The sequence below is a fragment of the Myotis myotis genome, unplaced genomic scaffold (assembly GCF_014108235.1).
Source record: "Myotis myotis isolate mMyoMyo1 unplaced genomic scaffold, mMyoMyo1.p scaffold_m19_p_1, whole genome shotgun sequence".
Classification (NCBI taxonomy): domain Eukaryota; kingdom Metazoa; phylum Chordata; class Mammalia; order Chiroptera; family Vespertilionidae; genus Myotis; species Myotis myotis.
The window spans coordinates 126,708,748-126,731,585 of NW_023416313.1; the positions used below are offsets into that span (position 1 = coordinate 126,708,748).

Here is a 22,838-nt window from a genome sequence, read left to right on the forward strand (position 1 = left end):
TTACAAGTCCAGGAAGCACAGAGAACCCCAAACAAAAGGAATCCAAAGAGGACCACACCAAGACACATCATAATTAAAATGCCAAGAGCAAAAGACAAAGAGAGAATCTTAAAAGCAGCAAGAGAAAGAAACTCAGTTACCTACAAGGGAATACCCATACGACTGTCAGCTGATTTCTCAACAGAAACTTTGCAGGCCAGAAGGGAGTGGCAAGAAATATTCAAAGTGATGAATGCCAAGAACCTACAACCAAGATTACTTTATCCAGCAAAGCTATCATTCAGAATTGAAGATCAGATAAAGAGCTTCACAGATAAGGAAAAGCTAAAGGAGTTCATCACCACCAAACCAGTATTATATGAAATGCTGAAAGGTATCCTTTAAGAAGAGGAAGAAGAAGAAAAAGGTAAAGATACTAATTATGAACAACAAATATGCATCTATCAACAAGTGAATCTAACAATCAAGTGAATAAATAATCTGATGAACAGAATGAACTGGTGATTATAATAGAATCAGGGACATAGAAAGGGAATGGACTGACTATTCTTGGGGGGAAAGGGGTGTGGGTGATGCGGGAAGAGACTGGACAAAAATTGTGCACCTAGGGATGAGGACAGTGGGGGGGTAAGGACAGAGGGTGGGGTGGGAACTGGGTGGAGGGGAGTTATGGGAGGGGGGGGAAGAGGAACAAATGTAATAATCTGAACAATAAAGATTTACTAAAAAAAAAAAAAAAAAAGAAAAGAGTGTTGGGTTTTGTCAGATGCCTTTTCTGCATCAATTGATATGATTATGTGATTTTTGTCTTTCAATTTGTTTATGTGATGTATCACATTTATTGATTTGTGGATATTGTACCAGCCTGCATCCCTAGAATAAATTCCACTTGGTCATGTTGTATGATCTTCTTAATGTAATGCTGGATTCGATTTGCTAGAATTTTGTTGAGGATTTTAGCATCTATGTTCATCAGGGATATTGGCCTGTAATTCTCTTTCTCTATAGTGTCCTTATCTGGTTTTGGGTTTACAGTAATGCTGGCTTCATAGAAAGAGCTTGTAAGTGTACCTTCCTCTTGGATTTTTTGGAATAGTCTGAGAAGGATAGGTTTTAGTTCTTTGAATGTTTGGTAAAACTCCCATAGGTGAGTTTTATGAGGTCATCATTGTCCTAATTCTACAACCAGATAAAAAGACTACAAAGAAAGAAAATTACAGACCTTTATTCCTGATGAACATAGATGCTAAAATCCTCAACAAAATATTAGTAAATTGGATTCAGCAATACATTGAAAAGATCATACCCTATGACAAAGTGGAATTTAATGTGGGGATGCAAGGCTGGTAGAATATTCACAAACCAATAGATGTTATACATCACCATCACATAAACAAATGGAGGATAAAAATCACATGATCATATCAATAAACACAGAAAAAGCATTTGACAAAATCCAGCACCAATTTTTGATAAAAACTCTTAGCAAAGTGGGAATACAGGGATAATACCTCAACATAATAAAAGCCATATATGACAAACTTACAGCCAACATCATACTCAATGGGCAAAACTAAGATCAGGAACAAGACAGAGATGTCTGCTTTCACATAGTACTGGAAGTCCTAACCACAGCAATCAGACAAGAAGAAAAAATAATAGGCATTTAAATTGGAAAGGAAGAAGTAAAACTATCATTATTTTCAGATGCCATGATATTGTACAGAAAAAACCCTAAATATTCCTCCAAAAAAATACTAGATTTAATTTAAAAAATTCAACAACGTAGCTGGTTACAAAATTAAAATCCAGAAATCAATGACATTTCTATATACCAATAATGAACTCTCAGAAAGATAAACTAAAAAATATGTGTGTATATATATATATATATATATATATATATATATATATCTCCTATTTATCAATGCTACAGAAAAAAAATAAGATACCTAGGAATAAACTTATCCAAGGAGGTAAAAGACCTGTATTCAGAAAACTGTAGGACATTGAAAAAAGAAATAGAGGAAGATACAAACATGTGGAAGAATATATGTGTTCATGGATTGGAAGTATTAACATTATTAAATTGTCCATACTACCCAAAGAAATCTATAGATTAATCACAATCCCCAATAAAATACTAAGGGCATATTTCACAGATTCAGAAGAAATATTATGGGTGGTGGGAGGGGGCGCCCCGCGCGGGGATATCGAGGAGCTCAAAGCTGGTGCTGGGCCTCTCGGTGGTGCTGACGGTGGCCACCGTGGTTGGTGTGCATCTGAACCAGCGGCAGGACTGGCAGAGGCTTCGTGACGGAGTGATCAGAGACATTGAGCGTCAAAATCAGAAAAAAGAAAACATTCGTCTTTTGGGAGAACAGGTTCTTTTGACTGAGCAACTTGAAGCCGAAAGAGAGAAGATGTTATTGGCAAAGGATCTCAAATAACATGACTTGAAATGAATGTGAAATACTGATGGGACAGATAGTGTTGAATGTGTATTTGCATGTGAGTGTGTTGATGGAGAATAGCTTAGTAAGATTTTCAACCTTTTTTGGTCACTGTCCTTTTAAACTCAATCAAGGAAAAGGACAATGGATTATACTAAATTATTACTTTAAAAGTTCATGATATCTGAGTAGAGAATAGGGCAGACACTGTCCTGAAGAGTTTTTGTTTGTGTAATCCTGATAAAAGCCTCTTTAAGCTTGGTCAGAGCTTAGGATTGTTACGAAAGCACTTCTGACCCTCTGAGAAAGAAGGGATGGATAGTAACATCCACCTAGGTAGTTTGATAAGTCGCCATGATGATGAAGCCACAAGAACCTCTACCTCAGAAGGACTGGAGGAGGGTCAAGTGGAGGGGGAGACTCTCCTGATTGTTGAATCGGAGGACCAGGCATCAGTGGACTTGTCTCATGATCAGAGTGGGGATTCCCTCAACAGTGATGAAGGAGATGTGTCCTGGATGGAGGAGCAGCTGTCCTACTTCTGTGACAAATGCCAAAAATGAATACCAGCCAGTAAGGATCTTCTCGAGTCCTCTGATCTGTCAGTTTCTATGTGTTTGTTTTTCTAACCTGTGGGGGGGAAAAGAATGTAAAATAGACCTAAATGAAAAGATAATTATTATTTTAAAAAAAGAAGAAATATTATAAAAATTTATATGGAACCAAAAAAGATCCTGAGTAGCCGCAGCAATCTTGAGAAAGAAGAAGCAAGTTGGAGGGATCACAACACCAGATATCAAACTATATTTCAAAGCCACTGTAATCAAAACAGCCTGGTACTGGCACAAGAGTAGACAATGAAACAGACCCAAACTATTATGGTCAATTAATATTTGGCAGACGAGGAAAGAGCATACAATGGAGTAAAGACAATAAATGGTATTGGAAAAATTGGACAGGTACATGCAAAAAAATGAAACTAGACCACCAACTTACACCATACACAAGAATAAACTCAAAATGGATACAGGACTTAAATGTAAGTTGCAAACCTGTAAAAATCCTACAAGAAAACATAGGCAGCAAAATCTCAGACATTTCACATAGCTGTATTTTCATTGATACATCTCTTAGGGCAAGAAAAACAAAGGAAAAAATAAATGAATCAAACTACATCAAAATGAAAAGCTTCTGTACCACAAAAGAAACCATAATTAAAATAAAAAGGGATGCCTGCCCAGTTAGCCTGAATAGTTGAGCTTTGACCCATGAGCCAGGCAGTCACGGGTTCAATTCCCAGTCAGAGGACATACCCAGGTTGCAGCCTTGATCCCCAGTAAGGAGCGTGCATGAGGCAGCTGATTGATGACCTTTCTCTCTCATCGATATTTCTATTTCTTGAACCCTCTCCCTTCTTCTCTCTCTAAAAATCAATAAAAACATTTTTTAAATAAGAAGGGAACCCACTGTATGGGAGAACATATATGCCAATGACATATCTGAGTTAATAACCAAAATATATAAAGAACTAACACAACTCAACAAAGGAAAGACGAACAATCCAATTAAAAATTGGGCAAAGGACCTGGACATACAGATGGCCAATAGACATATGAAAAAATGCTGAAAATCACTAATCATCTGAGAGATGCAAATCAAACCAACAATGAAGTACCACTTCACACCAGTCAAAATGGCTATCATCAACAGATCAAGAAACGACAAGTGCTAGCGAGGATGTGGAGAAAAGGGAATCCTTGTACACTGCTGGTGGGAATGCAGACTGCTGAAATCTCTGTAGAAAACAATATGGAGTTTCCTCAAAAAATTAAAAATGGAACTCCCATTGGACCCAGTGATCTCACTTCTAAGAATATATCCTAAGAAATTAGAAACACCAAGTCAAAAAGAACATATGCACCCCTGTGTTCATAGCAGAGCAATTTACAATAGCTAAGATTTGGAAACAGCCTAAGTGCCCATCAGCAGATGAGTGGATTCAAAAACTATGGTACATCTACACAATGGAATACTATGCTGCTGTAAAAAAGAAAGAACTATTACCATTTGAAACATCATGGATGGACCTTGAGAACATTATGTTAAGAGAAATAAGCCAGTGAGAGAAAGATAAGTATCACATGATCTCACTCATTTGTGTAATCTAATGAACAACATAAACTGATGAACAAAAATAGATCCAGAGACATAGAATCATTGAACAGACTGTCAACCTCAGGGGGAAGGCAGGGGAGGGTGAACGGGGCTGGGATGGGGTGGGGTAGTTTGGGGGGACTAAGATCAACCAAAGAACTTGTATACATATAAGCATAACCAATGGACACAGACAATGGGGTATGAAGACTGGGGCTGGGAGGTGGGGGCAGGCTGGGAGAGGACAATGGAGGGAAAAGGAGACATATGTAATACTTTCAACAATAAAGAATTTAAACATAAAGGAAGGGAGGGAGGGAGAGAAAAGGAAGGAAACGGGAAAAAGAAATGAAGTACAGCTACTTTGGAAAATAGACAATTGCTTATGAAGTAAAACATAAACTTAAAACATCGACATATTTCCACTCTTAGGTTTTCACCAAAGAGATATGACATTTGTCTCCCCAAAGACTTGATCTACTCATACTCACACTGCTTAATTGATAGGAAGTGATACTATATTCTGGAACAGGCAAAACTAATTTATAGTAGGTGTACTGGTTAATAATGGGGATTCTTTTTTTCAATAGATGGAGTTACACATATGTTGATATATATGCAATTTGATATGTATGCTATTTTGTTGTATTGACAACAAGCTTCAAAACTTCATATGTCAAATTTTCTGAAGGTGTTAACATAGATATTTTTATTCTTAAAAATGTCGAATTTCATGCCAAAAAAAAAGCATTTGCAGGAAGTTTTAATTCATTACTTTATTTTGAAGAAAAGTGCTACTGAAAGTTATCGTATACTTCGGGAAGCTCCATCTCAAGATATTTGTGAACGCTGATTTAAATGCTTTAAAAGCAATGATTTCAATGTGAAAGACAAAGAATGACCAGGTCAACCAAAGAGTTTGAAGACAAACAGTTATAAGCATTATTGGATGAAGATGCGTGTCAAACTCAAAAACAGCTTGCAGAAAAATTAAACATTGCTCAGCAAACAATTCCCAGTCATTTACAAGCAATGGGAAAGATTTTAAAGGAAGGAAAATGGATGCCACATCAACTGAATGAAAGACAAATGGAAAACCAAAAAGTCATCAGTAAAATGTTGCTAGAACGGCACAAAAGAAAGTCTTTTTTGCCACAATTTGTGACTGGCGATGAAAAGTGGATTTATTTTGAGAATCCCAAACACACAAAATCATGGGTTTATCCAGGTCAACCATCAACATCGACTGCAAGGCCAAATCGCTTCAGAAAGAAGACAATGCTCTGTGTTTGGTGGGATCAGGAAGGTGTGGTGTATTATGAGCTTCTAAAACCAGGTGAAACCGTTAATACTGATTGCTACCGACAACAAATAATCAATTTGAACCACACTTTGATCATAAAATGACCAGAATGGGCCAGAAGACACGGCAAAGTAATTTTGCTTCATGATAATGCACCATCACACACTTCAAAACCAGTTAAAGACACATTAAAAGATCTTGCCTGGGAAGTGTTAACCCACCCACTGTATTCACCAGACCTTGCCCCTTCAGATTACCACTTGTTCAGATTGATGGCACACGCACTTTCTGAGCAGCACTTCAAAACGTATGAAGAAGTGGAAAATTGGGTCTCTGAATGGTTTACCTCAAAAGAAGAAAAGTTCTATTGGGATGGATCCACAAATTTCCTGTAAGATGGGGGAAATATGTAGCTAGCGATGGACATTACATTGAATAAAGCATTTTTGATGTTTCTCTTGAAATTATCGTGTTTTCTTTGATTACAAAATCCGCATTATTAACCGGTACACCTAGTAGTGATGGAAAGTATCAGGAATTGCCTGGGCCAGGGATGAGGGGTGGGGATTAACTGCAAAAGAGGACAAAAGAACTTTTTGAGACAATGTTACTGTTCTACATTTTCTTAGAATATATCCCAGGCTTGTTTTAATCAGTTTTGGTAAGGTTACAGGGAAACAACTGCCTTTGACAGAAGAATCCACTTACAGTTCCCAAGAGAGGGGCCATGCCATAAATTCAGGGCCACATGGGGAAGTTCTAAGGTTAGTCAAGAGGTGAAGAAGCCTTGGGGAAGCATGGCCTAGAGCCCTTCTTGTGGTTTCCCTGAGAAGGGCAAGACAAAGTTTAGGATTGGCTAGTTGAATGATTTCAATGGCTTCAGTCATAGGGTGGTCCTGATTTTTCAGTACCTTGCCCTGGGATAATGCTTTAACCCATAGGAAATATTGAGTTGCTGTGTGAGAATTAGATAAAGGAGATGAGATATGGACTTTGGATTAGTTGGCTTGCACCTGAAAGGAATGTTCACAGGGGAATTACTTGTTTGCTGTCTGTAGGATTGGCTAGCCCTGGAAGAGGCGCTCTGTCCAGCCAGCCAGGCCTCTAATATGTCAAAACATCATAAGGCTGGCTGATGTGGCTCAGTGATTGAGCTTCAACTTATGAATCAGGAGGTTATGGTTCAATTCAGGGCACATGCACGCATTGTGGGCTTGATCCCCAGTGTGGTGCGTGCAGGAAGCAGCCGAACAATGATTCTCTCTCATCATTGATGTTTCTATTTCTCCCCCACCCTTCCTCTCTGAAATCAATAAAAATATATTTTTTAAAAATTAAAAAATATAGAGAAAAGAATGTGATTACTACATAGGTGAATACATTTGTGTATCTGTTGTATGAAAGTTATACCTCAATAAAGTTGATTTTAAAAAGTTAAAAAAAGTGAAATGGTCACATGAAATTACTTAAAACAACCTAGGAAAATTCATCCTCAAATGCATAAAAATGTTTAAAATAATACCCAAGTGTATAAAAGGACAAGAGCAGCATTGAATGCTTCACTATTACAAGTTCATTTATGTAGTTCCTTTTTTCTTTTCTGCATCATGACCATTTTCATTTCCGTAATACTGTACAGTAAAAGAAAGGTGGCTTTTTCAGTTCTTTGATGTCTGGGCTTATACAATCTTTCTGAGTCCTTTGCTATATTCTTAGGACTGAAGAAAAAAAGTTTCTCCTTCAATTTTCCCAGTGACAGAGATCAATATTGCATATAGTGTAATCCTTCTTCCAAATAAATTATCTTCAATACTTGAAGATGACTATCATTTCCCCTTGAATTCTTTTATTTGACAAGTTCACTCCTTTCCTAACTTCTTTAAATCACTTCTCCCTATTACTTTGTTTCCATTCTTTGTTTCACTGATTTTCCTTTCATTCTAATATCCAGCACAAAAACATCCTACATATATTTCCATTGACTTGGTCCACACTTGTATGTGTGTTCATGTGTGCATGAGGGAGGAAAAGAGAGGTAGGATGGGGAGTGGGGGAGAATCTGCACATAGGAGAACATGAGCATCTATATGAATTTAGGGATCACACACACTGGGTAATTATCCTGCATCATTCCCAGTATGTAACCTTGAGCGAATTACTTAATTTATTTGAGCCTCAGTTTCTTGGCTTGAAAGATGATAACAATGCTGATTTTCATGTGAAGGTAAGAGGTGCATGTGAATTACCTTGTAGGTCTAGCACAGAGTAAGCACTCAATGCAGAAGAGCTACCGTGTAGAAAACAGTTAGGTGAAGTTGTCATCTGTGGACTCACCAACTCTAGTTCTGGCTTCAAACCTAAAACCTGTGGGGCAATCACTATGCAGTGTTTTAAAATCAAGAGCCATAAGCTTGCAGTGGAATCAAAACTAGAGGAAGGCCTGTGAGAAAAGCAGCTGCCAGTGAGTGGTAGATTGGTAGCATCCTGGCCTGCGGGATCTGGCGGAAACTGGCTCTCCAACATCCCCTGAAAGGTCCCGGATTGTGAGAGGGTTCAGGCCAGCCAAAGGACACCACCAGTGCACGACCAGGGCCGGGGAGGGATGCGGAAGGTTGGCCAACCAAGGAGGGACCTCGGGAGAGCTCCAGGGCATGTCCGGCCCTGTCTCACTCAGTCTCCATCGGCTGGACCCCAGCAGCAAGCTAACCTACCAGTCGGAGCGTCTGATCCCTGGTGGTCAGTACATGTCATAGCAACTGGTGTACCAGTTGACTGTCTGCCCCCTGGTGGTCAGTGCACATCATAGTGAGTGGTTGAGTGGCCTTAGCATATCATTAGCATATTATACTTTGATTGGTTGAACAGATGACCAGACACTTAGCATATTAGGCTTTTATTATATGATATATAAAATATATAAATATGTATAATATATAAAATATTTAATATTAATATATAAATATTTTCATATTTCAAGTTCTCCTGGACAAATTTATTATATCATGATCTGTGTTGTTTTTTAATGATATTGTGTTAGTCAGGTTATGTATGATGTGTATTTTTTAGGAAATCTTTTCCTGGAAATAATAATCTAGATCAGTGATGGCGAACCTTTTGAGCTCGGCGTGTCAGCATTTTGAAAAACCCTAACTTAACTCTGGTGCCGTGTCACATATAGAAATTTTTTGATATTTGCAACCATAGTAAAACAAAGATTTATATTTTTGATATTTATTTTATATATTTAAATGCCATTTAACAAAGAAAAATCAACCAAAAAAATGAGTTCACGTGTCACCTCACGCGTGTCATAGGTTCGCCATCACTGATCTAGATTAATGTCCACATTGCATTTCTGTGTATGGTGCCCACATACACACACAGGAGGATGCACTTAAACACATCACACCATGGGTTGATGTTAATAAGCTTGTTGAGCATGGAGCAAATTATTTTCATGTATCCTGTAAGATTCTTCATCTAAATTTAGTTTTAGGAACCTCAACTGAGCAGCATAACAAAGACAAGGCAATGCCTGTCTTAGGTTTCCTCAACTAGAAATAATGGAAAAGTTCCATTTCTACCACCACAAAGCTCACTTCTCAAGAAACCAACTCACCTAATTTTCATTTTTAATCAACTCTGTTTAAATATGGTATATTAACTGAAATTAAAAGTAATTATATATGATTTATAAAGCATATTGTATTAAATCTTGCTGTAATTTATTTTATTCATCATTTGCATTCTTTTATTTTTGTTCATTTCAGTTAGAATGGACATATTATTCTCTTTTGGGTGAGTAGGAAGGAATTGGATGGATCATATGATAGGTGTATCAAGAACATGCCAAACTATTTTTAAAAGTAATTTTTTTGCATTACCTCCAGCGTGCATAGACTTCTAGTTCCTCTACATCCTTGCCAACACTTGGTATCATCTTTTTTTATTCCATTTTAGCCATTCTGATTAGTATTTGGCACTCCTTGTGGTTTTAATTTACATTTCTTTAGCAATTAATGATGTTAAGCATCTTTACATGTAATTTTTTTCAAGCCATATCTTTTTTGGTGAAGTGTCTCTGTAGATCTTTTGCCCATTTTTAAAATTTCATTATTTGTTTTCTTATTATTGAGTTTTAAGAATATCCTGGGTATAATTTATGTATTATATTTATTGTATGCAATTCTTTTCTCCCACTTTGTGGCTTGTCTTTTCATTCTCTTCACAGTGTCTTTTTTTTTTTTTTTACCTGTGTCCGTACTTTTAATGTTGTATACATAAAATTATAGTAAAAAGATAGCTATAAACAAGATGTAGCCCCTCCATTTCCATGGTCAGCTCACTGCATTACAGTAAACCAAGTTTATATTCCACCATCAAGTGTGGTTCTCCCATTAGTTCACTTTGTGATGGGTCATTAAGAATATCTTCAAATCCAATAGACTCATCATTGCCCCTCAAAATATCCAGTGAAAGGTTTGAGCTTGGAAGAAATGGAAGACGCTGAACCTGTTGCACTGCCTTGAATTCCATTTGCAATTTTAGTGGAGCAAATAGACCCTGGATGTTTCTCAGTGTGGAAAAATTCATTTTATCTTGGTTGAGCTGGAAATTTTTTTCTGATAATTCAAGAGGATGACTGGGTAAAAGGTCATTTTTCACATAAGAAAAACCTTTCGAAGAAGATCATGACTTTCAAAAGGTCCACTTGCTGATAGCTCAGTAACTGGAATACTGTCCGTTAGCTGAGATCCAAGTCCTCTGGTATTCATCTTTAGCTCACTCTCCACAGTGTCTTTTGAAGAGCAGAAGTTTTTAATTTTGGAGTCCAAATTATTAGTTATTATATGGATCATGTTTTAGATATCCTATCTAAGATATTTTTTGCCTGGTGTAAGGCCATAATGTTTCCTTATAGAAGTTTTGTAATTTTAGCTGCTACATTTAGGTGTATGATGCCTCTTGGGTTTGTTTGTTGTTGTTTGTATATGGATATTTAGTAGTCGTAGCACCATTTATTGAAGTGACTATTCTTTGTTTACTGATTTCCCTTTATGCTTTCATGAAAAATCAGTGGGCCATATATGTGTGAATTTATTTCTGGACTCTCTAGTCTGTTCCATTGGTATATGTATCTATCTTTATATTAATACCACACTATCTCTATAGTTTTTAACTATGTAGTAAGTCATGAAACTGAAGTAGTATAATTCTTTTTTTATGTAATTCTTTATTGTTGAACATATTACATATATCCCCTTTTTTCCCCCATTGACCCCCTCAGACCGCCCCGACCCCCACCCCCACCCCAGGCCTTCAGCACCCTATTGACTGTGTCCATGGGTTATACATACATGCATACAAGGTCTTTGGTTGATTACCTCCACCCACCCACCCTCCCCCACCTTTCCTCTGAGATTCCACATTCTGTACCATGCCTCCATGTTTCTGGTTCCAATCCATTCATCAGTTTATTTTGTTACTTAGATTCCATATATGAGTGCAATCATGTGATACTAGTCTTTCTCTGACTGATTATTTTACCTAACAGGGGTGGGCAAACTTTTTGACTCGAGGGCCACAATGGGTTCTTAAACTGGACCGGAAGGCCGGAACAAAAGCATGGATGGAGTGTTTGTGTGAACTAATATAAATTCAAAGTAAACATCATTACATAAAAGGGTACGGTCTTTTTTTTTTTTAGTTTTATTCATTTCAAACGGGCCGGATCCGGCCCGCGGGCCGTAGTTTGCCCACGGCTGACCTAGCATGATACTCTTCAGGTCCCTCCATGCTGTCTCAAAGTGTAAGAGATTCTTCTTTTTTCCTGCTGCATAGCATTCCATGCTATAAATGTACCACTACTTTTTTATCCACTCATCTACTGATGGTCACTTGGGCTGTTTCCAGATCTTAGCTATTGTAAATTGTGCTGCTATGAACATAGGGGTGCATACATTCTTTCTGATTGGTACTTCAGGTTTCTTAGAATATATTCCTAGAAGTAGGATCACTGGGTCAAATGGCAGATCCATATTTAATTTTTTGAGGAAACTCCATACTGTTTTCCATAATGGTTGCACCAGTCTACATTCCCACAAGCAGCATACGAGGGTTCTCTTTTTTTCACATGCTCACCAGCACTTGCTGTTTGTTGATTTGTTGATGGTAGCCATTCTGACAGGTGTGAGGTGATACCTCATTGTCATTTTAGTTTACATTTTTCTGATGATCAGTTACTTTGAGCATTTTTTCATATGTCTCTTGTCCATCTGTATGTCCTCTTTGGAGAAGTGTCTATTTAGGTCCTTTGCCCATCTTTAAATTGCATTGTTTGTCTTCCTTCTGTTAAGTTGTATGAGTTCCTTATATATTTTGGATATTAACCCATAATCACATGTATCATTGCCAAATATGTTCTCCCATACAGTGGGTTCCCTTTTCATTTAGTTGATGGTTTCTTTTGCTGTGCATAAGCTTTTTGTTTTGATGTAGTCCCATTTGTTTATTTTCTCCTTAGTTTCCTTTGCCTTAGGAAATGTATCTGTAAACATATTGCTATGAGAGATGTCTGAGATTTTGCTGCCTATGGTTTCTTCTTGGATTTTTATGGTTTCATGACTTTCATTTAAGTCTTTTATCCATTTTAAGTTTATTCTTGTGTATGGTGTAAGTTGGTGGTCAGGATTTATTTTTTTTGCATGTATCTGTCCAATTTTCCCAACACCATTTATTAAAGAACTTGTCTTGACACCATTGTATGCTCTTGCCTCCTCTGTCAAATATTAATTGAGCGTAATGGCTTAGGTCAATTTCTGGGTTCTCTGTTCTCTGTTCCATTGATCTATATGCCTGTTCTTGTGCCAGTACCAGGCTGTTTTGATTATGGTGGCTTTGTAGTATAACTTGAAATCTGGTATAGTGATTCTTCCAACTTTGTTTTTCTTTCTCAAAATTGCTGCAGCTATTCAGGGTCTTTTTTGATTCCCTGTAAATTTTTTGGAGTATTTGCTCTAGCTCTGTGAAATATTCCATTGGTATTTTAATAGAGATTGCATTGAATCTGTAGATTGCCTTGGGTAGTAGGGACATTTTAATGATGCTCATTCTACCAATCCATGAACATGGTATATTCTTCCGCTTGTTTATATCTTCTTCTATCTCTTTTTTTAATGTCCTGTAGTTTTCTGCATACAGGTCTTTTGCCTCCTTGGTTAAGTTTATTCCTAAGTATCTTAATTTTTTTTTGTTGCAATGGTAAATGGGATTGTTTGCTTAGTTTCTCTTTCTGAGAATTCATTATTGGTGTATAAAACAGCCATCAATTTTGGAGTGTTGATTTTATATCCTGCTACATTTCCAAATTCATTTATTAAATCTAGTAGTTTTTTGGTCCAGTCTTTAGGGTTTTCAATGTATAATGTCATGTCACCTGTGAATAATGAGAGTTTTACTTCCTCCTTTCCAGTTTGGATGCCTTTTATTTCTTCTTCTTGTCTGATACTGTGGCTAGGACTTCCAACACTGTGTTGAATAAGAGTGGTGAAAGCGGACATCCCTGTCTTGTTCCTGTTCTTAGGAGAAATGCTTTTAGTTTTTGCCCATTGAGTATGATGTTGGCTGTAGGTTTGTCATATTTGGCCTTTATCATGTTGAGATATGCTCCGTCTATTCCCACTTTGCTGAGAGTTTTATCAAAAATGGGTATTGGATTTTGTCAAAATGCTTTTTCTTCATCTATTGATATGATCATGTGATTTTTGTCTTTCAATTTGTTTATGTGATATATCACGTTTATTGATTTGTGAATACTGTACCAGCCTTGCATCCCTGGAATAAATCCCACTTGATCATGGTATATGATCTTTTTAATATATTTCTGGGTGCAATTTGCTAATATTTTGTTGAGGGTTTTACTGTCTGTGTTCATCAGGGATATTGGCCTGTAATTCTCTTTCTTTGTAGTATCTTTATCTGGTTTTTGGAATTAAGATAATGCTGGACTCATAAAAAGAGTTTGGAAGTGTTCCTTCCTCTTTGATTTTCTGAAATAGTTTGAGGAATATAGGTGTTATTCTTCTTTGAATGTTTGGTAAAACTCCCCTGTGAAGCCATCTGGACCTGGGCTTTTGTTTGGTGGGAGTTTTTTTTTTTATTATTACTGCTTCTATTTCATCAGTTGTTATTGGCCTATTAAGGTTTTTTGATTCTTCCTGATTCAGTTTTGGGAGATAGTATTTTTCTAGGAATTTGTCTGTTTCATCCACATTGTCCAGCTTGTTGGCATATAGTTGTTCATAGTATTTTCTTACAATCCTTTGTATTTCTATGGAGGCAGTGGTTACTTCTCTGCTTTCGTTTCCAATTTTATTTATTTGAGTCCTCTCTCTTTGTTTCTTGATGATTCTGGCTAATAGTTCATCAATTTTGTTTATTCTTTCAAAGAACCAGCTCTTGGTTTCATTGAATTTTTGTATTTTTTTAAATCTCTATGTTATTTATTTCTGCTCTAACCTTTATTATATCCTTCCTTCTACTTAATCTGGGCTTTTCTTGTTTTTCTATTCCTAGTTCTTTAAGTTGTAGGGTTAAATAGTTTATTGCTGCTTTTTCTTGTATTTTTGAGGTATGCCTGTAGTGCTATGAACTTCCTTTTCAGGACTGCTTTTGCAGTGTCCTAAAGATTTTGAGTTGTTTTGTGTTCATTTTCATTTGTTTCCAGGAAATTTTTTATTGCTTTCTTGATTTCATTAGTAACCGATTCATTGTTTAATAATAACATGCTATTTAGCCTCCATGTGTTTGAATTTTTGGGGGTGTTTTTACTGTAGTTGATTTCTAATTTCATTCCACTGTGATCTGAGAAGATGCTTGATATGATTTTAATATTCTTGAACTTGTAGAGATTTGTTTTGTGTCCTAACATGTGGTCTATCTTTGTAAATGATTCGTGTGTACTTGAGAAGAATGTATATTCTGCTGCTTTGGGGTGAAATGTTCTATAAATGCTAATTAAATCCATCTGATCCAGTGTGTCCTTTAGAGTCACTGTTTCCTTGTTAAGTTTTTGCCTGGAAGATCTATCCAGTGAAGTCAACAGGGTGTTAAAGTCGTGTATACAGTAGGTACTCGGGTTACGTCGGAGATCCGTCCCTACAGTGCTTCGTAACACGATTTTCGCAGTAAGTCGGAACCCACCTACATAAGCACCTATGTCACTCACATGGAGCACATACACAGCAGTAATGAAGTGAAACATTAAAAAAAAAGTTAAAAGAAAGATAACAATTCCTGACCTTTACTTGTGGTAAATAAATAATAAAAAACATAAAGCACATAAGTACATACGTTGAAATGACAGAATTCTTTTTTCTTATAAATAAATGGGAGATGGCGATGTAACCAGGAAACCTATGTACTTCGAGTCCAACGTAACCCGAGGACTGTCTGTAATGATGGTATTGTTGTTGATCTCTCTGATAAAGTCCTCCAGAAGTTTTTTTTAATATATTTAGGTGCTACTATATTGGGTGCGTATGTGTTTACCAGGGTTATATCCTGTTGTTGCATTGATCCCTTTAGTATTATGTAGTGACCTTTGTTGTCTCTTGTGATGTTTTTCATTTTGAAGTCTATTTTGTTGGATATGAGTATTGCTACTCCAGCTTTTATTTCTTTTCCTTTTGCATGGAAAATTTTTTGCCATCCCTTCACTCTCAGCTTGTGTGTGTCTTTTATTCTGAAGAGGATATCTTGTAGATAGCATATAGTTGGGTCATGTTTTTTTTATGCCTTTTGATTGGAGCATTTAATTCATTTACATTTAGGGTTATTATTTATAGGTACTTATTCGTTGCCATTTTAATTCTATATGCCTAGGTTTCTCTCTCTGTTTCTCCTTCTCTTTACAGCAGTTCCTTTAGCATTTATTTTAATGCTGGCTTGGTGGTGATGAACTCCTTTAGCCTTTTTTTGGTCTGAGAAGCTCTTTATTTGACCATCTATTTTGAATGATAGCCTTGCTGGATATAGTAATCTTGGTTTCAGATCCTTGCTTTCCATTACCTTGAGTGCTTCATGCCATCCCCTTCTGGCCTTTAGAGTTTCTGATGAGAAATCAGGTGTCAGCCTTATGGGATATCATTTATAGGTAACAGTTTTCTTTTCTCTTGCTGCCTTTAAGATTCTTTCTTTGTCTTTAATTTTTGGCATTTTAATTATGATGTGTCTGGCCATGGGCCTGTTTGGGTTCTTCTTGCTTGCGTTCTCTGTGCCTCCTGAACTTGTGTAACTTTTTCCTTTACCAGGTTAGGGAAGTTTTCTGCCATTATTTCTTCAAACATGTTCTCTTCCCTTTATCCCTTTCCTCCTCTTCTGGCACACCTGCTATTCCAATATTGTTACATTTCACATTGTCCCACAGCTCCCTTAAGCTGTCCTTCTGTGTTTTAATTTTTTTTTTTTTTTGGTTCTCTGATTGAGTGTTTTTTTTCAACCCTGCCTTCTAATTCACTGATTCGATCCTCAGCTTCCCCTAATCTGCTGTGTATTTCTTCCAATGTATTCTTTATTTGTGCTATGTCATTCTTTATTTCTGACTGTGCTTTTCTCATAGTTACTATATCTTTTCTCATGCTGTTGAGCATCTTTACCATCATTACTCTGAACTCTGTTTCAGATAAATTTCTTATCTCTGCTTCGTTTATCGCTTCTTCTGGAGAATTCTCTTGTTCTTTCATTTGGAGGCTATTTCTTTGTCTCCTCATTTTGGCTGTCTGGTAGATCCTCTATGCCTCTCAATCTCTAGTGCAGGACAGTGTCAAACCTTGTTTCTGACCAATTGGATCAGGCAAACACTCACAGCCTCCAGAGACCCACTCTGCCTACAGACTGATAGGATTCTTACTTAAATTGCCCCCAGGCAATCATCCTCAGGTGTGAGGAGAGGTTTTTCAACAGGTTGGGGCAGTGATTTCTGCCTGGAGGCTAATTGTTATTTTTAGTCTCTTGGGTGGCCTCAGGGCAAGGTGTTTTCCAATAGGGTGGGTCAACTGTCTTCCCCCGAGGCATAGCAAAGGTCTGTGTGGGAAAGATGCCCTCTGCTGTGTGAGGGAATGACTCAGCACAGTAAATTGGGGATGTCTGCCGCTGAGCTCTAACCTCTGAGTCCCCAATCCTGGTTTCTGCTCTCACAGCTCTAGTCCACTCTGCCCTCCCTCTGCTGGAGCACAAGGTGGGTGGCTCCACAGGGAATTTTGTGCATTGGGCCTTTAAGAGGGTGCCTGAATTTCCACCCATAGCTCCCTAGCAGACAGCACCCCTTCTGCTTTTCACAGCCAGGTGTTATGTGGGTACCCTTTTTAGTTCTGGTGCTCACTGCTGTGGGGCCCAGCTTGGGGATTAGATCCCAGAGGTCTCAGTGGTAACCCCCCGCACCTAAGATATCTCTCTGGAACTTCATCTGCTGCCTATGGGCACTGGGCCAGCCCTTTTGTGCCTCTGCCCCTCTTACCAGTCTCTGTGTGGTCTCCACTTTCATTCCTCAGGTATCAGGGTTCTCTCCAGTGAGTCTTCTATTGATTATTCAGGAAGTTTTTCTGTATTTTAGTTGTAATTCCAGTTTGTTCCTGGGAGTGTGTCCGTGCAGCATCCACTTACTCTGACGGCATTTTTAATTTCCCTATGTTGTTAATTCTTTACCAAAACAACTGCTGTACTGGGTAGTCCCTCAGTAGTATTATTCTTCAATTTTTTTTTCTTCTTTTTAAAAATGATTTTGGCTATTTAACTTTTTGAATTTCCATGTGAATTAGGAATAAATTGGTTAATTTCTATAAAATATCTACTGAGATTTTAACTAGGATTATATTAATCTATAAATTTAGTATTTGCAGAAAATTGCCATTTTATCACTGTTGAGTCTTCTGACTATGAACACAGTAGTATATCTCTCCATTTATTTCGTTTTTTTTTAAATTATCTCATCTGTGTATTGTAGTTTTTAGTGTATAGTTCTTTCACATCTTTTGTCAGAGTTACCCTTAATTATTGCATATTTTTTATTCTGTTACAAATAGTATTTTAAATTTAATTTATAATTTGTTATTTCAATTTCTGAGTGTTACTAGCCTATGAAATATAATTGATTTTTATACATTGATCTTGTATTCTGCAATCTTGTTAAACTCATTTATTATTTCTGTAGATTGACTTTTCTACATAGATAATCGTGCAGTCTGCCAATAAAGAGAGTTTATGTCTTATTTCCCAGTTCAGATGCATTTTATTCATTTTTGCTTCATTGAACTGGCTAGAACTTTCAGTAAAATATTGAGTAGACGTGGTGATTTTTTTATATCCCTCTCTTGTTTGTAAACTTAGAGGGAAAGCTGTAGTCTTTAGTATGATGTTACCAGTAGATTTCTCATAGATGGCATTTACTGGTTTGAGGATTTCCTCTATTCTCAGTTTTCTAAAAGTTTATTTTTTAACTAGGAATGGATGTTAGATTTTATCAAATACATTTTCTTTTCTTTTTAAAATATATTTTTATTAATTTCAGAGAAGAAGAGAGAGATAAAAGCATCAATGATGAGAGAGAATAATTAATTGGCTGCCTCATGCATGCTCCACGCGGGGGATCAAGTTCTCAACCCGGACATGTGCCCTGACCGGGAATTGAACCGTGACCTCCTGGTTCATAGATTGACGCTCAACCACTGAGCCATCGCTGGCTGGGCTCAAATATATTTTCTATATCTATTGAAATGATCATTGAGTTGTTCTTTTTTGTTTTGTTAATATGGTGAATTACATAAACTTTGAATGTTAAACCAAGTGTGCATTACTGGCATAACCATACATGGTCAGGATGTGTTATATTTATAGATTTTATTTGCTAAAAATTTTATTTCTACTTTTGAATTTATGTTATGAGGGATATATCTGGAGAATTTATTCCTGCTAGTGCCTTTTTGTCTAATTTTTGTATTTGGGTAATGCTGGCCTCTTAGAATTAGATATTTAGTGTCCCCTCCTTTTCAATTTGTGTATAATTGGTATTAGTTCTTCCTTAAATATTTTGTAGAACAAAAGAAACCTTCTAGGCCTAGAGTTTCTTTGAGGGAAGATTTTTAACTAAAAATTCAATGTATTTGAATTTTTACTCATTTATTGAATGAATTTTACTCAATCTTGGCCGGAAGCAGAAATCATGCCTTTTAATTTTGTCTAATTTTCTATTTTAAAAAAAATTCACATTTTTAAATAGAAAAATTCATCAGTTTCTAATCTAATAGCTTCTATCTTTGGTGTCATACTTAGAAATACTTCTATGAAGGCTTATAAAAATATTTACCTATATACTTTTAAGTACTTGTCTTATTTTTATATTCAAATAGTTTATTAATATGGAATCCCATATTATAGGCAATTTGAAAAATAGCTAAAATGGAGAGGAAAACATCTGTAATTTCATTACCAAACACAGTGTTAATATACATATTAATATATTTTCTTGTCATGGTTTTTTTTTATGCCTTTGTTTCTTTATATAATTGTAATCCTAGTATTTATATCATTTAGTATGTTTATGTTGCTACATAATGTTCATAATCACATTTTAATGACTGAATTATATTTCATGAAATGATTATATTGCAGTTATGCTTCTTTTACCTGCATTGTTAAATGTTTTAATTATTTCTCTTAGAGTATATGAAACAATTATCAGGCAGGGCTTTTTCAAGGAAACCTTCATTCTGCCTGCTTGCACATTTCCTGTTCCTATGAGGGCAGAGATAAAGATACAATCCTCTCTATTTGGCTTTGCTTCCTTCTCCAGGCCCACATTCAGTGAATTCCCGTCTTTATAAAAATGAGAATGCAATAAAAACATCAGTTTCTTAATAGTTTAGTTCATTTCTTATTACTCAGATAGTTATAAATAGAAAGACTTGTTTAAAAGCTTATAATTTATATTTTTGGTATATATTATTTTCTAATTATTATTTGTGCTTAGTTATTTTTAGGAAAGTTACTATTCAAGTCAAATACATCATAATACAGAATTCTTTATCAGTACCACCGAAAGATCAAGGTTAGCTAAGCCATTTCTTTGGAAAATGGTAATGTATATGTTATAGAGTTTTTTTGGGTTTTTTTGTGTCCTATTTTAATCCTCACCCAAGGATATGTATATTGATTTTATAGAAAGGAAAGAGAGAGAGAGAGAGAGAGAGAGAGAGAGAGAGAGAAGAGAGAAGAGAGAAGAGAGAAGAGAGAAGAGAGAAGAGAGAAGAGAGAAGAGAGAAGAGAGAAGAGAGAAGAGAGAAGAGAGAAGAGAGAAGAGAGAAGAGAGAAGAGAGAAGAGAGAAGAGAGAAGAGAGAAGAGAGAAGAGAGAAGAGAGAAGAGAGAGAGAAGAGAGAAGAGAGAAAAGAAACATCTATCGGTTTGCCTCCTGTACACGCCCTGACCAGTGATCAAGCCTACAACCTAGGTACATGCCCTGATGGGAATTGAACCCACAACCCTTTGGATATGGGATGACACTCCAACCAACTGAGCCACCCATCCAGGGCTGTTACAGTGTTAATACATTTCATGTCACTGTCCTCTAACCATAGGTGACTTATTTCCTGGAACTAAGAACTAAAATTTTAATATGCATGAAAGTTTATTTCCTTTGTTAAATTACTTGAGATTGTATAGATTCCTGGGTTTATGGACATTTCTCCTTTAATGAGAGCTCCTTGAAAGCAGGGCTATTTCATTCCACACAAAACTCATATAGCTCAGCCCATTAGTTGGCACTAATACATAGCAAATGAAATGACAGATTTTTGGCTTTAGTGAAGCAGACTAATGTGTTTTAGTGAGAGAATCTATATATATAAAGACCCAGGGTCCGTAACATCCACAACGACCAAAGGCTTGACCGAACGCCAGGCTAGGGAGCTGAAGGAGCAGGAGCTGTGGGCCCAAATGACCAAAGGACAGATCTGGCTCTCACGGTGTGGCGGAGCGGGGTTGCTGAGGCTTAGGAGCCTCATGGGGCGGGGGCTGTGAGCATGGAGCTTTGCGGGGCGGTGAGGCGAGGCGGAGGAGCATTGTGGGGTGGGGGCGGGGGCAGCGAGCCTGGAGCGTTGCGAGGCAGTGGAGGCAAGGTGGAGGAGCAGGGTGGGGGCTGTGAGCATGGAGCTCCCAGGGTGGCTGAGGCAGAGGAGCATTGCGGGGTGGGGCGACAGAGGCCGAGGAGCCTTGTGGGGTGGGGGCTGTGAGCATGGAGGTTCATGGGGCAGGGGCCACGGAGGTGGAGGAGTGATCCTGGGCAATGGACATGGCCCTGATTGCAGCTAGGCTTAGGGAACCCTCACAATTTAATCGTGTGCTGGGCCTCTAGTATTTATATATAATTCATACATGTGCATGCACACACAGGCACACACACACACCAAGAAAGAGAGGGGATATGTGCTTACACATTTCTTTAACCTGTTTCTTCCCATACTCATTTAAAAAGAAACATAAAACAAAAACCATTTCCCCTCTATGTGATTTTTTTTTAAATCATGATTTAGAGGGGCTCCTGGACTTTTCTGAAAAGCAGTTTACAGGTAGAGGTAGAGTGCTTTCTGAATAAAGAATAATAAATTTTTCTCACAGTAAAGGGGAACTCTAACTTTTAAGACGAATTCAAGTCTTTACCTTGCCCCTACATATCATTTTCCACACAGAAAAATAATGTGTTCATTGATACACAATTGGGCTTCCTTGATAGAATATGTAACTTTTAGTGAATAGAGTGAATTTTCTATTAAGAACCCTTACCTGGTGATAACACTCTTTAATCTCTCTACCAAGGAAAAAAGGTAATGTCATAACTATTAAGAGCATGGATTCTGTATTTGAAACCCAATTCTACCACTTAATTGTATAATCTTAGGTACATCACTTGACCTAAGCTTTCTCATCTATAAATCTATAAAATGAAGATAATAAGTCCTACCCTACAGGTTATATGGAATTAAAGGAGTAAATATATGTAAATCACCCAGCATATTGCTAATTGCATAGTAGGCACTTATAAGATGATGGTTGCTATTGCTCTTAATGGTTATGACTAATATCTGCGCTCATGAATACAGCAATATGAAGGCTGCTGTAATGAGACGGACACTGCTGCCTCCTGCTTGGAATGCCTACTGATTTTAGAAGGCCAAGCATGATCCAAAGGGACCCATGGGAAGTAAACACAGAGCAGACCCCCTGACTTGGTTCTTATCTAGACATTTGGCCAAAGGGAGAGTTAAGAGTTTTTGTGATTCATATAAGATCCAGCCTGAACACTAGGGCAAGAAAGGCCATGAGGATGAAAGGTTAGGACAGTAAACCTTATCTAGAAATTAAACGTGTGCGTTTCCTATGAGTATGTTCTGGCATATATCTCTGAAAGATTTCTGCAATACTAGGTAGCTCATCACTAGTTTGGAAGTTCGGTGTCCTAGCTGTTATGTCTTCTTCATCCGAGCAAGTAAGGAGAGGTGTGACTGCTTAGAAGAGTGTTGGAGCAAGTGTTAGGAAAGCTAGGCTACTGTCACAGATCTGCCTCTAAGCAGCTACGGAACCTCAGATAAGTTATTTTGCCTTTAAGCCTCAGTTTCTCTATTAGTAAAACCAATATCACTAGGCACTTTTTTTTCCCAGTTCTGAAAGTTTGAGTCTATAAGCTATTTTGTTTTTGTGTCTACCTCTCTGAGCTATTGCATAAGCTTAATTACCTCCATTGACTTGGCCAGAATATAAGATACCTTCAAGCCTAGCTAGGATTCATTAGCTTTAATAAATTTTTCATCACCCATTTCTGGTACAAGGGATATTTTTTACCAAGCCAGAATTTGACAGAGAAAGAGATATAATAGCTAAA

At 37.1% G+C, this 22,838-nt stretch overlaps 1 protein-coding gene and 1 pseudogene across 3 annotated transcripts in view; one reads left to right on the forward strand and one right to left on the reverse strand.

Moving 5' to 3' along the window:
* The window catches only part of ZNF438 (zinc finger protein 438), a 228,261-nt gene that overhangs the window by 178,294 nt on the left and 27,129 nt on the right, over positions 1-22,838 (forward strand). The window lies entirely within an intron of this gene.
* LOC118676918 lies at positions 10,177-10,687 on the reverse strand (annotated as a pseudogene).